This window comes from Lonchura striata, chromosome 11, assembly GCF_050655825.1.
Source record: "Lonchura striata isolate lonStrDom1 chromosome 11, ASM5065582v1, whole genome shotgun sequence".
NCBI classification, from domain to species: domain Eukaryota; kingdom Metazoa; phylum Chordata; class Aves; order Passeriformes; family Estrildidae; genus Lonchura; species Lonchura striata.
The window spans coordinates 15,303,405-15,315,194 of record NC_140713.1 but is presented as its reverse complement, the minus strand read 5'-3'; the positions used below and the strand labels follow the sequence as shown (position 1 = coordinate 15,315,194).

The window sequence follows — 11,790 nt, the reverse complement described above, 5'->3', positions numbered from 1 at the left end:
TATTTATTTTAGAAAGGGCATAAGGAATCTGAGAATACTTGTCTTCACCATGTTCCCGACATCTTTTTATGCATGAATAATCACAGTAACAGTTCTAAAGGCATTGTTGCCAAATGGCATTGACAAGCAAGACGGGCAAGGCAGAAAGAGGCATGTAAGAGAGGCTCCAAAAGTCAGAGGAAAGAGAGGGCATGCCAGAAAGTCCATGTAAATACAGGGAAGTGGGAGAGTACAGGGATGCTTGGGGTCTGGGAAGAAGAAAGGAAAGCGTGTAAGAGAAAAAATGGAGGCTGGGGGCAGTAGATGGACTTAACCTAGAGGAAAAAAAGCAGAAATGTATTATTCACCAGCCTCTGGGATGTGTCAACAAGGGTTAAGAATTCATTTTACTGACCATTTTAGAAAGGGTTTTCAAAATTGTTCTCTTCCTCCATGCTTGAATTTTATTGTTTTGTGTTAAATTATAAAATGAAAGAAATAGTCAAAAATGAATTAACAGTTAAATGCACACAATCCCTTTTGAGTTCTGCTGCTCTGGTAGTGTCCTACTCAAGTGTATCTGAAAACATTCTCATACAAATTGCTTGCTTTTCATCTCTCTTTACAAAACAATTTCCTCTAATTCCTGATAATTTCACTGAGAAGAATATTCTTGACTCTGGTGTTTATATATTTGTAGGAAGTGCAAGGAGGTTACAGACTTTTAAATAAAACAGTAGTCCTGTTGTTCAGCGTTAAGGTAGTAGATAAGAGGAAGGTAGTCAAAATTAGACATCTGTAAAATTCATTAGGGCTATTTATGGACACCTTTGTTGCAAATTTTGGAATTAGTAAGGTAAGGAAATATCAAATTAACCACTCACTGAAAAAAGACTTGGATTTTTTAAAATCATAATCCTAAAAAATACACATTTTCTAGGTAGTAGGAGGAAAACGTTTGGACATTTTCCATGCTTGTTACTTGGAGTCCCAGAATCTTTCTGTTTAGCTAATACAGTATAAGATTAATTCTCTCACAGCACATTGCCTGGAGTTCAGTGCACATGTTTACTGATGTGTACAGCTCTCAAATAAGTTTAGTGCTTCTTTCACCCACTGTTAGGAAGTATATTTAAAAGAAATTGCCTTTTATAGATTTAAATTACAAAAGTACTGATATCATGCAAAAAGCACTTCAACTCATGCAAGCATACAAATGTGTAAATCTTAGGGAAAAAGATACCCAGGGCTAATATGAATGTAAATAGGATTAGCTGCTTGCATTAGTGTCTGAAATACAATTTTAAATGCTTGCTGCCTGGTTATTATTACATATATATATATATATATATATATATATATATATATATATATATATATATATATATATATATATATGCATACATGTCTATATATACATGTGCATGTATTTTTTCCCCAAAAACATATTTTACTTGAAAAAAATTTGGCTTTTCTTTAAACAGGAAGACTTTTTAAAAGAGATTACTTAATGACAGCTGTGCTAGTGATGGAATCTAATATGTTATATAGAAGGTATATATTTGTTGTTATATGAAATATTAACACACAATGAGGGCAGACTTCCATCCTTCACATATCCACCCAAATGCAGCAGTAATTTTAGACCCAGTATTCTCACTGAATCATGAACAGTGACAGCCAGCAGATTCTCTATAAGCCTATGAAAAGAACAATTTTCAGTTAATGGTACCACTAAAGCTGAATAAATCAACATATGCAGCTTTTCATTAGAGATTTCAGTCCCCTATGTCATGGCTTCTGCAGCAAAAGAAGTCCTTTAAGCAGCCTTAGTGGTAGTAGAGGGAATTTAATTTTGTTATTACTTATGTTAAACTGATACAAGCATGGGGCCTATAAGAAGCCTAAAAAAAATTCAGTTATCTAACATAGTCCTGAACTTGAGGTAGGGTAGATGCCTAAGGAATAGGGTAGATTTTGTGTTTCTCAAAATGTTCAATCTCTTCTTGCTGTTTTTCTGCTTGCTAATGGAAATGGTAATCCTTTTTCCAGCAATAACCATATATACCTGTGAATTGTTTAGTTTAACTGACAGCTAAAATGCGATAATGTCATTTTCTCTCCTGTGTGTAGTAAATATGTTAGAATGATGCCATAATAATTGTTCATGAGCTTGTAGAGAAGAAAGAGTCCTAATTTGTCCTGTCAAAGTGGGCAAACAGTTGTCAAATGACACAACATTGCATAGCTGGAGTGTGGTGTCAGACTGATAATTGCTCAAGCAGAAAAGTTTGTTTTTTCTAAAATATCAGCTTTCTCAAGGTGTGCTGTTGTGTGGAGGAGCCTGTGAAGAATGGTGCTGTGGTTCCTGCTAGGCAAGTGTGTTGCTATGGGCTGTGTGTAGAACATGGGAAATCAAAATTAATTATAAAGAGTAAACAGGTTGGCAAAAGTTAAAACCCCTGTTTTCAGTTAGATGTCATTCATTTTAATGGGTTTTTTTAAGTAAAACACTTCAACTTTTTTTCTTGGTGAGAATATTTTTCATTTACAAAGCTGTTTCATTTACATATAAACCTCCAGGCCCTTCACAATGCTCAGCTTTCCAAATCACTGCAGCAGGGAAGGCAGTGGGAGCACACCAGTGACACCAGAACGGGGTCCCCATGCACAGGCACGTGGCTTCAGCACGTGGCTCTTGCCCTTTGTTGTGGGCTACCAGCTTCCTTCTGTCTCAGGTTCATTTTTTTCTGGGTAATGCACCCCATTGTAAATAGATCAATTGCCAGCATTATGCAACATAAAGAAAGAGAGCTCACGACATCATTTTTTCATAATTATACAAAAATAAAATGAGTGCATAAACAAGACCAGAAAAGAGCTCTGCGTGTTTACAGAAATAAAAATAAATGAGTGTGTTTTTTGAATTAATATTTTCAAATGTTCAGGTTGAATTAATTTGAGAAATATGAATATGTATTGGTAGTGTTAATTCTTTGGGGTTTTGAAAATTCTTACAACCACATAATTAAATGAGTGCCTTTAGAAATACTGATAAAACCCATTGCCATTCAAATATCCATACAAGACAACAGGGGCTGTAAGCTGTAGGCTTTAGAGATTAGTTTGGCCATGGGCCAGTATTTATCACAATATTTCCATCTTAGAAGATAAAATTTAATCATTTTTATTTAAATATAAATCAAAATTAATGCAGGTTTAAAAAAAAACAGTGTATAACCTAATCACAATATCTTTATTTTAGAGATGCTTGCCTCTATTGTTTCTATTCAAAGGAGCAATTCTTTGTTGTGCTGCTCTTCCTTCAGCGTTTTTTTTCCTTCTACAAGGGTGCAAAAGGAAGGGGCGGTTGACCCAAATACAGTCCTATCTCCTAATTTTGCCAAGATCAAAGGCATTTCTAGCGTTTTATGTGCTGCCTATTGGTGAAGTCTAAAAAAACACAGTGTTTAGGCATGTCTCCACTTCCCAGACACAAACACAGCCAGCCCAGAACCAGGGCTTCCTTCTGCCAGCGCCTTCTCCCCTGGCTGGGTTCTCTCCCTGCCCGCCCTCGTGGGTGCTGCAAGAGGAACACGTGCCCCAGGTGCCCTCACCCTGCTTGGTGCAGGGAGTTCTGCTGAACATGAGTATTCATACTGTCATTCTTTTACTTATGTGGAAAAGATATGTAATAGACTGATAGTTTTGAGACCAATTTTGAAAAAAAAAAAAATATTAGCTGTCTGCTTTTGTTGTGGGGTTACGGGCAGCATGCTCAGGAGGTAGCAGGGATTTCTGGAGGATGTGGCTGTATTCATACAGGTAGCTGGATGAAGGGGAGTGCTCCTCTTGCATAATAGAAAAGTAAATGCTTGGATGTTATTTGCAGCAGCCACCAATGCATATGGAGCTTTCTCAACCGCACGTGCATGTTGTACCCACCTGGGGAAGAGCACGTGGGTGGTTTGCTTGTTTTCCACCACCACATTGCAGTTCTCCTGGTGCTACATTGACTTTTACAGTCCTGATGTTAGAAATGAGCTGTCCTCTCTGTTTTCTTTCCTTAGAGTGGTGGTATGGCTTTGTAGAGCAAATACAGCTTTTTTTTTTTTTTCATTGAGCTAGTGAAATGGTGTTTGTTAAAGAGTAGTTAAATCAATTCTGAGCAAAGCCCGGTAGTCCTCACCTCTTGCTCCAAATTACACAATGCAATGAGGAAGAACATTTCACATCACAGGAGGGTTGAGGAAGCCTCCAACCAACTTGCTGGGATTGTTCTGGTAATGCTAATTCTGCTAACAAACAATGTGCAGCTTATGTAGGGATCAGTGGGAGCACTACCTTAGGATCCCTGCTTACTCCATACCTTCAGGTTAAATAAGTGATTACACATGATTTCCTACACAGCAAGCTTTAAAAGCAGCTTTTTATATCAGGCTTTGATATGAATGTGTATACATGTGAAAAATGTTAAGTGGAAACCTAATTATATGTTAATATCATTTGTAGTGGGGGACCCCTCATGTTGGGTAACAGAAAAACAAAGCTGGTGCTGCAGTATCTGTCTTTCATCAGCTAAAGATTACTGCTAGAGACTTTCTCTGGGAGAAAGAATAGAACTGCTCTTTCTTCATGATATTTCTTGTACAAGGAAGGCACACTGATTGCTTCTGACTTTTAATGCAAAAGCAAGTTCACTGCTATCCATTGCTCAACTTCATATTGTAATAACATACTAACATCTGGAAAACGTGAACTGCATGTGATTTTTGTAGTCAGAGTTTTCTTCTGTAGAGTTTTTTTTTCTTTCTGCTTACTTGTTTTGCTTCTTCAGATATTATCCAGGTCATCTAATGGAAAAAAAATAATTATTTAGAAAATTGTTAGACTTCTTAACACTGGTATTATATATATATTAAATGTATAATTTTTATGCATAGGTAAACTCACATAGTTAGAATCTTAAGCATTGTTTACATATCTCAGCACCATCTCCTTAAACAACTGGATAATTCCTACCTTCCACTCTCTCCTGTTCCTTCAGTAAATAGGGCCAAATTCAAAGTGGAACTGAAGGTGGATCTATTTCTTCGGCTTCAATGGATTTCAGTGCTTGTTTAGCAGCAGCTCTTGAATACTGAGAGGTGGTTGCTGAGCTCAGGAGTCTTTACCTAAGGCTATGTTGGTATTAGTTGTTCTAACCCGTTAGCAATTCAGAATAAGTGGGGCACTTCATTAGCTCCAGTTAAAGACAAAACAAAAATGTTTGTTTAAACTGGCAGATCTTAAAGCTGTGTTTCTTTCACACCATTTAGAAGATTTCCCACAAGTTTTCCCCTTGGGCTTATCTTCAAAAACCAACATTTTTTCAGGTGCTCTACAAACTCTGACTAGCTTGCTGTAGCCCCTTCCTTGCTCTTAGCCCACAGGGTGTGCTCACTTGTGTCCAAAACACCATTAGCATATGGCATTTATTTCTCACACTTCCTGGGGGCAGCATCCTACTGTACAAAGTACATTTCACTCACCATCAAGTGAGGTTGATTTCCAGTTAAATATTGATATCAGTATAAACCAGGAACTCAGAATGGCACTTTGTACATATTTTTTTACTGAATTTTGGACATTGTGTTCTCCCTGTTGCTGAACAGAAAGTGACTCTTGTGAAAACAGCAAGCAAGTAGGGTCAGACTAGGAAAGTTTATTTTTGGTGATGTTTATCCATGATACCCCTGTTTGAATTATATTTGTAGGTACCTCACCTTGGCACTGACATGTGGGATTCTTTATACATATCAAGACCAGCTTTGAGAAAAAGTTGCCCTTCATAAAACATTTTAATGGCCAAATGGTAACTTTGAGGGAGAGCAGAGGACTGAGAAGCTTATCAAGTAAAGCCAAGCAGAAATATTTCATGGAAAGATTGTCTCTTCCCTAGGTCAGGAGTGGGGCTGATAGCTGGCTGGTGAATAACTGAGAAACCCATGAAAACTGGGGGCTGCTCCTGTTTGAAGGTCTCAGTGTTGCCAGCAGAAGCTCACTGAGGAGAAGGGGCTGTGTACTTAGGGGTGCAATGTTGCGTGTCCTCATGCCTGTAGGTGTGAGGACACACAACATTGAATACAAGACAGAAACAAAGCTTATGTAGCTGGATGGACATGCCTAGTTCAGGGTGTGTGGGATAAAAGTGGTAATTTGTTTTGCTGGTTTTGTTTTTCCTGATAGACTGCATCCTGGAAGCTAAATTCTGGACTATATTCTTTGGTGCCCACTAAAGATTAATCAAGATGCTTGTGTTTCAACATATTGCAAAATAAGGTGCTCCATCAAGGCTGGAAATAGTTGTTGTTTAAACAGCTCCTCCAGCATCCTGCTGTTTGATTCTTAGATAACAATGTTGTGGGATTTTGGAAAAGCCTTTGTCTATCAGGTTAACTGGAGAGTGTAGTTTAAAGGAGCAAATTAGAATCTTAAACTGCTATGGATGTGGGGGAACAGAGTTGTATTTTAGTACAACCAAGCCCTAAGAGTGTATGAAAAGTCACCAATTCTTCTGTACATGATTTGCCTTGAATGTGAGGAAGTCACTTGAAAACTTTGCCTGTTTCATGCCTCATGCTGAACTGAGGCTCCAATTCAGTGCCTGGTCCTGTCAGGTACGTTGGGGGAATTGTAGTATTGTGTACATCATTGATTTCTTCTGATCTTGAGGCATCTTCAAGGGTGTTGCTTCTTATGCATCTGTCTGTTAGCAAACAGATAAATGTAGGCAGTGGTTCCACACATAGTCCTGGATCAGTTGCTGAAGTTGGCGAAGAGTCAGTACAAATGTTCACAGAAGCATCTTGGTTTTGCTTTATTCTTAGAAAACACTGCTAGTTCAAAGGAGCTGCTGTATGGATAGAGGTGCGAGGAAGATTTATATTGTAAACATTCTTTTGATGACAATTGCTAAGTTGCTGTTTCTATACCCCATCAAAGTGGGTGGGAAGTCTGTGTGTCTGCATGTCTAAGCATGTATGTGCATTTTGTGGATATGCTCCATGTCTAGGGATATACCAAAATAGGCAAGTCTGAAATGAAAACTAGGAAAGGAATGAGGTCTCTTGTTTCTGATTCTTTGGGGATACACTGTGGTCACATTTAAGTTTTCCTCTCAGATTTTTCCTTTTTATTTTTAACAAGCAAACACCTCCCACCCCCTCAAAAACAAACCAAAACAAAAAATTCTTATCTAATCACATGCTTCCAGGAACTGGGCTTCTAAATTAAACCCCAGCTATCTCCAGATTTGTCCTAAGAACACAGTTGCCAGCAACACCAGGTGGTGTTGTAGCAATCAACATTATTATTAAAAAAAAAACTATTGGCCAGAACATACACAGAAATGTACTGAATGCTAATAAAAAAAGTGAATAATAGTTTGAATGCTTATCAGCTGTTCAATAAGGCAAACAGATGTAGTAATGCATACTTGAGAGCATGCCATGTACTTTAATCAGAGAAGTTTAGAGTATCATTTCATCATGGACAAAAAGAAAGAGGCAGAATAATAGGTTCATTTCAAAAGGCAAAACTTTAAGGAGGAGAGCAAGGACTTCCCTGAATTTTGTATTGGACCCAGTCCTGGGAGCTACATTACACTTGACTGGAGAAGACCTACTCCACCAAGCTAAGCAGTTTCATGAAACAAAGAGTCACAAGATGCAGTTAGATAGAAAATTTTTAGAAGCTGCCAAACTGTTAAAGGCAAATAGTGCTGGAGTGTTTGTGCAAGTAAGAATGCAAACGTTAATGAACGATGAGCTAAGTGATAGAGAATGCTTTGTAAATTTTCATATGGCATCAAAACCTGTGAGACAAACTGGTTGAAATGTAGTGAGTACAGCTTGGAATTTCTGTAAAGGCTGCAGTTTTGGTGTGAGAAATCATAACTGACTTAGTTTCATTCAAATGGCAATGCAAACAAACAAAAGAAAAACAGAATCAAAATGCACCTAAATCCTTGTGTTAAGACATAGAGGCTATCACTGTTTTGGTAGAGAAGTAAAGAAAAATTCGGGGAAAGGATCTTCTGGAATCACAGCTATTTGTACAGATAAGTATCAAGTAAATAAATACAAGTAAATATCATCTTGCATGTGTTCATTTTACATAGTCACCCTTATCAGTACCAGCCCTTCCAGCATTATTTCTGAGGCCTGGGGTCCCAAGTGGGAGGAGTCTGTGGCACTGCACAGAAAGAATTCTGTCTGAAGAGTGGTTGGGTCGGAGCTCTCTCACGTCCCTTCTGCATTTTGCTTGTCACTGTGTTTCCCACCCTCCCTGGCTTTTTGTTTCCATCCAGAGCTCTTCCTTGGTCAGTCCTACAGTCCCTGAGCCTGCCCTGTGTCCCTCCCTCTTTCCTCTGCGAGCTCCTCTGAGATGGTGTCTGTCACCTGCCTTTGCTGTTTCTGATTTGGTGACTTTTCCTGGCCGTGTTTAAGGGCAGAATCTCCCAGGTTCTTTCCCTCCATGGTTACTGTGGGGCTGGAGTCTGGCTGGTGAGGTTACCAACCTGTGTTATTGCTTCCCCATCCTCTCCCAGCAGTGGGAAGGGATAAGGACAGGGATAAGGAATGGGGTCCCAAGAGCTTGAAGCCTCCAGTGATACTGTAGGTGCCACCCAGTGAAGCTTCAGAGTTATTTGTGGCTGCTTGGTTTCCCTTTTCTTCTCAGAACAATGTGGTGCTGTATGTCATGAGATCAGGAGAAGAAGTTGTGACAAAAGGACAAACAGCTTGAAATCAGTGGAATAACTTTGGATAGGTTAATCTTGCAATGAGAATATTGGAGTCAGTCCCTAAATGACAGCAGAAATGCAAATGTTGACAACGGTATCTTCAATCATACACTTAAGATTTCATTCCAGATGTTTGCTCATCCAGATGTGCAGTATTTGTAGCAGTGAAGTCCTGTACACGCTACCGACATACAGAAGGCAGTAACATAGTTTTAATAACAAGTTTTTACCTATGTATTTGCCTAGAAAAGCTATGTACTTCCTCTGCCAGCTAAATATATATCCAGGAAATGCTCCTGTAATTCTACCTGCAAGAGAAAAAATTCTCAGAGTTAATACCAATAAACCACATTTGCTGCCTTTTAACCATCATTATCCTCATTCTCAGGGAAGGGATGAGTTCAGGTTGAGGCATCAGCACTGATTTTCTGCCTTGACTTTAAATTTCTGCACATTTTGAATTTGTCATACATTTAGCATTACTTCAATGCATTTCTTGTGTGTGGCTGAATACAAAGTGCAGGAGGTCATGAGAGGCATCACCTTGTTTTATCCAGAGGTCAAAGCTAAGAGAGTGTCAGTTTCCATTTTAGGCTTTTGTGGCATAGTTGACATTATATATACTCTTAGGTATGCAATGCAAATCACATTCCTGCAAGCTAATTATAGGATAAATGTAGCCACTTAACTAGGCAGCAGGCATGTCATCTCAGCATGGAGCTATCATATTATGTACATTTGCTGTCTCCTGTATAATTAACAGGATAAAAATATTACTGCCAGATACCATAAAAAAAATTAACACTATCTTAATTGTCTTTTCAGCTCAGGTATAGCCTATTACCATTTCAAAAAAGACCTTCCCTAATACACTAGAATTTTAAACTTCGTTTGCTGAAGATGCCATTAATCCCTTTTCACACTTTGATCTGCCATTGTGATACCTTTGGACTTTGACTTCTCTGTTTTACTTTTGAACTCTCCTTAAAAACTATTACTGAGATTTAGTGGCTTAAAATTTGAGGTTGCTCAGGACTCTGTGTTTGATTTTTAAAAACTTAGTGACAGTGCATTTGAGCTTGACCATAACAGAGATGTGTGCAGCCTGCAATAAGCTTTTGTGTAGGGCGCCTTTCTTCTGAGCTTTGGACATCATTCTTGTTTAATCCAAATTTTCTGCGTTTCTAATCTCTCCTTTTTAATGTGTATCCTACAGCATTCATTGCTGTCTTGTACATGGCTATGAATGAGTGGAGTCTTAAACTTAGAAAGTTTAATCCTAATTCTTACTAAAATATGCCTTCATCAGTATTTGTGTAGTATTTTGATGAAGAGTGGCTGGTCCCTCTTCCTCCTTGTAAAATCACTGTAATCCCCCTGTGATCTGAATACCACATCACTGCTGATGCCACTTGCATTTTGTAACTCTCATTTTCTGAAACTGCATTGGGAATCTCAAGACTCTGAATGCTGCTTTTGCCACTTGAAATTAATTATATGATGGCTCCCATTCAGAAAATACTTAGAATACATGTTTATTTTCAGGAGTTTTGGGGAGTAATTAAAGCTGAAAACTTCCATTAATATAACAAATTGCTCTGGAATTCTTTGCCATAGCAGTTTTCAAGTTGCTCCTAGAAAGCAGACCTGTGCTACAGACATGTAAAACCCTAACTACAGAAAGATGGAGATAAGCATGGTACCATTTAATCTGGCAAAGCTCTCTCAGTTATTTCTGTTGCAGTAGGTCTATAGGAACATTAGGTAGTTCTTGCATATTTACTTAAATGTTGACATCAGTAATGACACACATGGCTAACAGATTTTTCACATGTTTTCCTCCCTGGATGACATCTTCCTACTCCATCAGGACTCAAAGTCTGATTGTGGAGGCTGTTGATTGATAGCTTAGAGCACATGAGGTTTGGGGAAAACACAAGAATGACAGTTTATATAAATATCCTAATATGACACTTTTTTCCAGGTTTACCCTAACTTTTATTTTTCTCTGACCTAGAAATGATTTTTAGGTGCACAAAAACCCACAGATACTTTAGAAACACAGTTGACTCACTCAGACGTCTTGTTAGCATTTTGTACTTAATTGCTTCTTTCTCTGCTTACCCGGGGGGAATTGTACATGCCAAGATGGAGCTCCACTAGATCTAATAGGAGAAAAAACAAAAGGAAATAATGACTAGTCTTCCAAATCATCCTAAGTGGTCCAGGAGATGAGAGGGAGTGCTTTTTCCTGGCAGCAAAACCCCAAAACATGTAACTGGCTCATCCAGTGTCTCTTAGATTTTCAGATTAGGAGTGGTATTTTTATTACACTCCATCTTTCTTCATAAAGAGCCCATTTTAAGCACTGTATAAGCTACTTGTGGAAAAAGTAGCTACTATCTGTGGAAGTCACTTTAAAAGGAATACTGTTACCCCTGAAAGCGTTGCTGCTTTGTGTAAGCCTCTGGAAAAAGGAAGATAGCTTTATGACAGCCTCTTTTTTCTGTGAAGACCAAAGGGCAGCCTAATATTATATGTACGGATGCAGCTTTAATAGCAAATTGCCAAAAGGATTCCTTTAAAAAAAAAAAAAAGAGACCTTCAAGAAGATGTTTGCATATTTACATATAAATCACAGAGGGATATATGAATATGCCATGCTGATACCTGTCTTGCTGAAGCTATGGAAAGGAGTAATAGTATTTTTTTCATGCTGAGCTACTCGCACATAGAAGCGATTAGTGAATTTCCAGATATATGGAGGCTCAAAATGGTCATATTTTAAAGGATATATTTCCCAGGACTAAAGGGAAGGGCCAGTCTTGGCTTTCCATCTCCTATAAATGTAGCTATTTTTCATAAAGTGTAATGTGCTGGAATTTTTACCCCGTATGCAAGACAGAAAGCAAGTTATTTCCTTTTTTCAATAGAATTGAAATATAACACAAATTTGGAGTTTTAATATTTTATACTTGGACCTCCTAAACTAAATAATAATTAAAAAAAACATTCAGACAACTACA

At 38.1% G+C, this 11,790-nt stretch overlaps 1 long non-coding RNA gene across 2 annotated transcripts in view; it reads left to right on the top strand.

Moving 5' to 3' along the window:
- Positions 1 to 1,359: 1,359 nt before the first annotated feature.
- LOC110484400 (uncharacterized) overlaps positions 1,360 to 11,790 on the top strand; it is a 240,712-nt gene continuing 230,281 nt past the window's right edge. For both annotated transcript variants that reach the window (XR_014957755.1, XR_014957754.1), the window contains exon 1: positions 1,360 to 11,790. This exon is cut by the window's right edge. This is a non-coding gene — a long non-coding RNA (uncharacterized LOC110484400).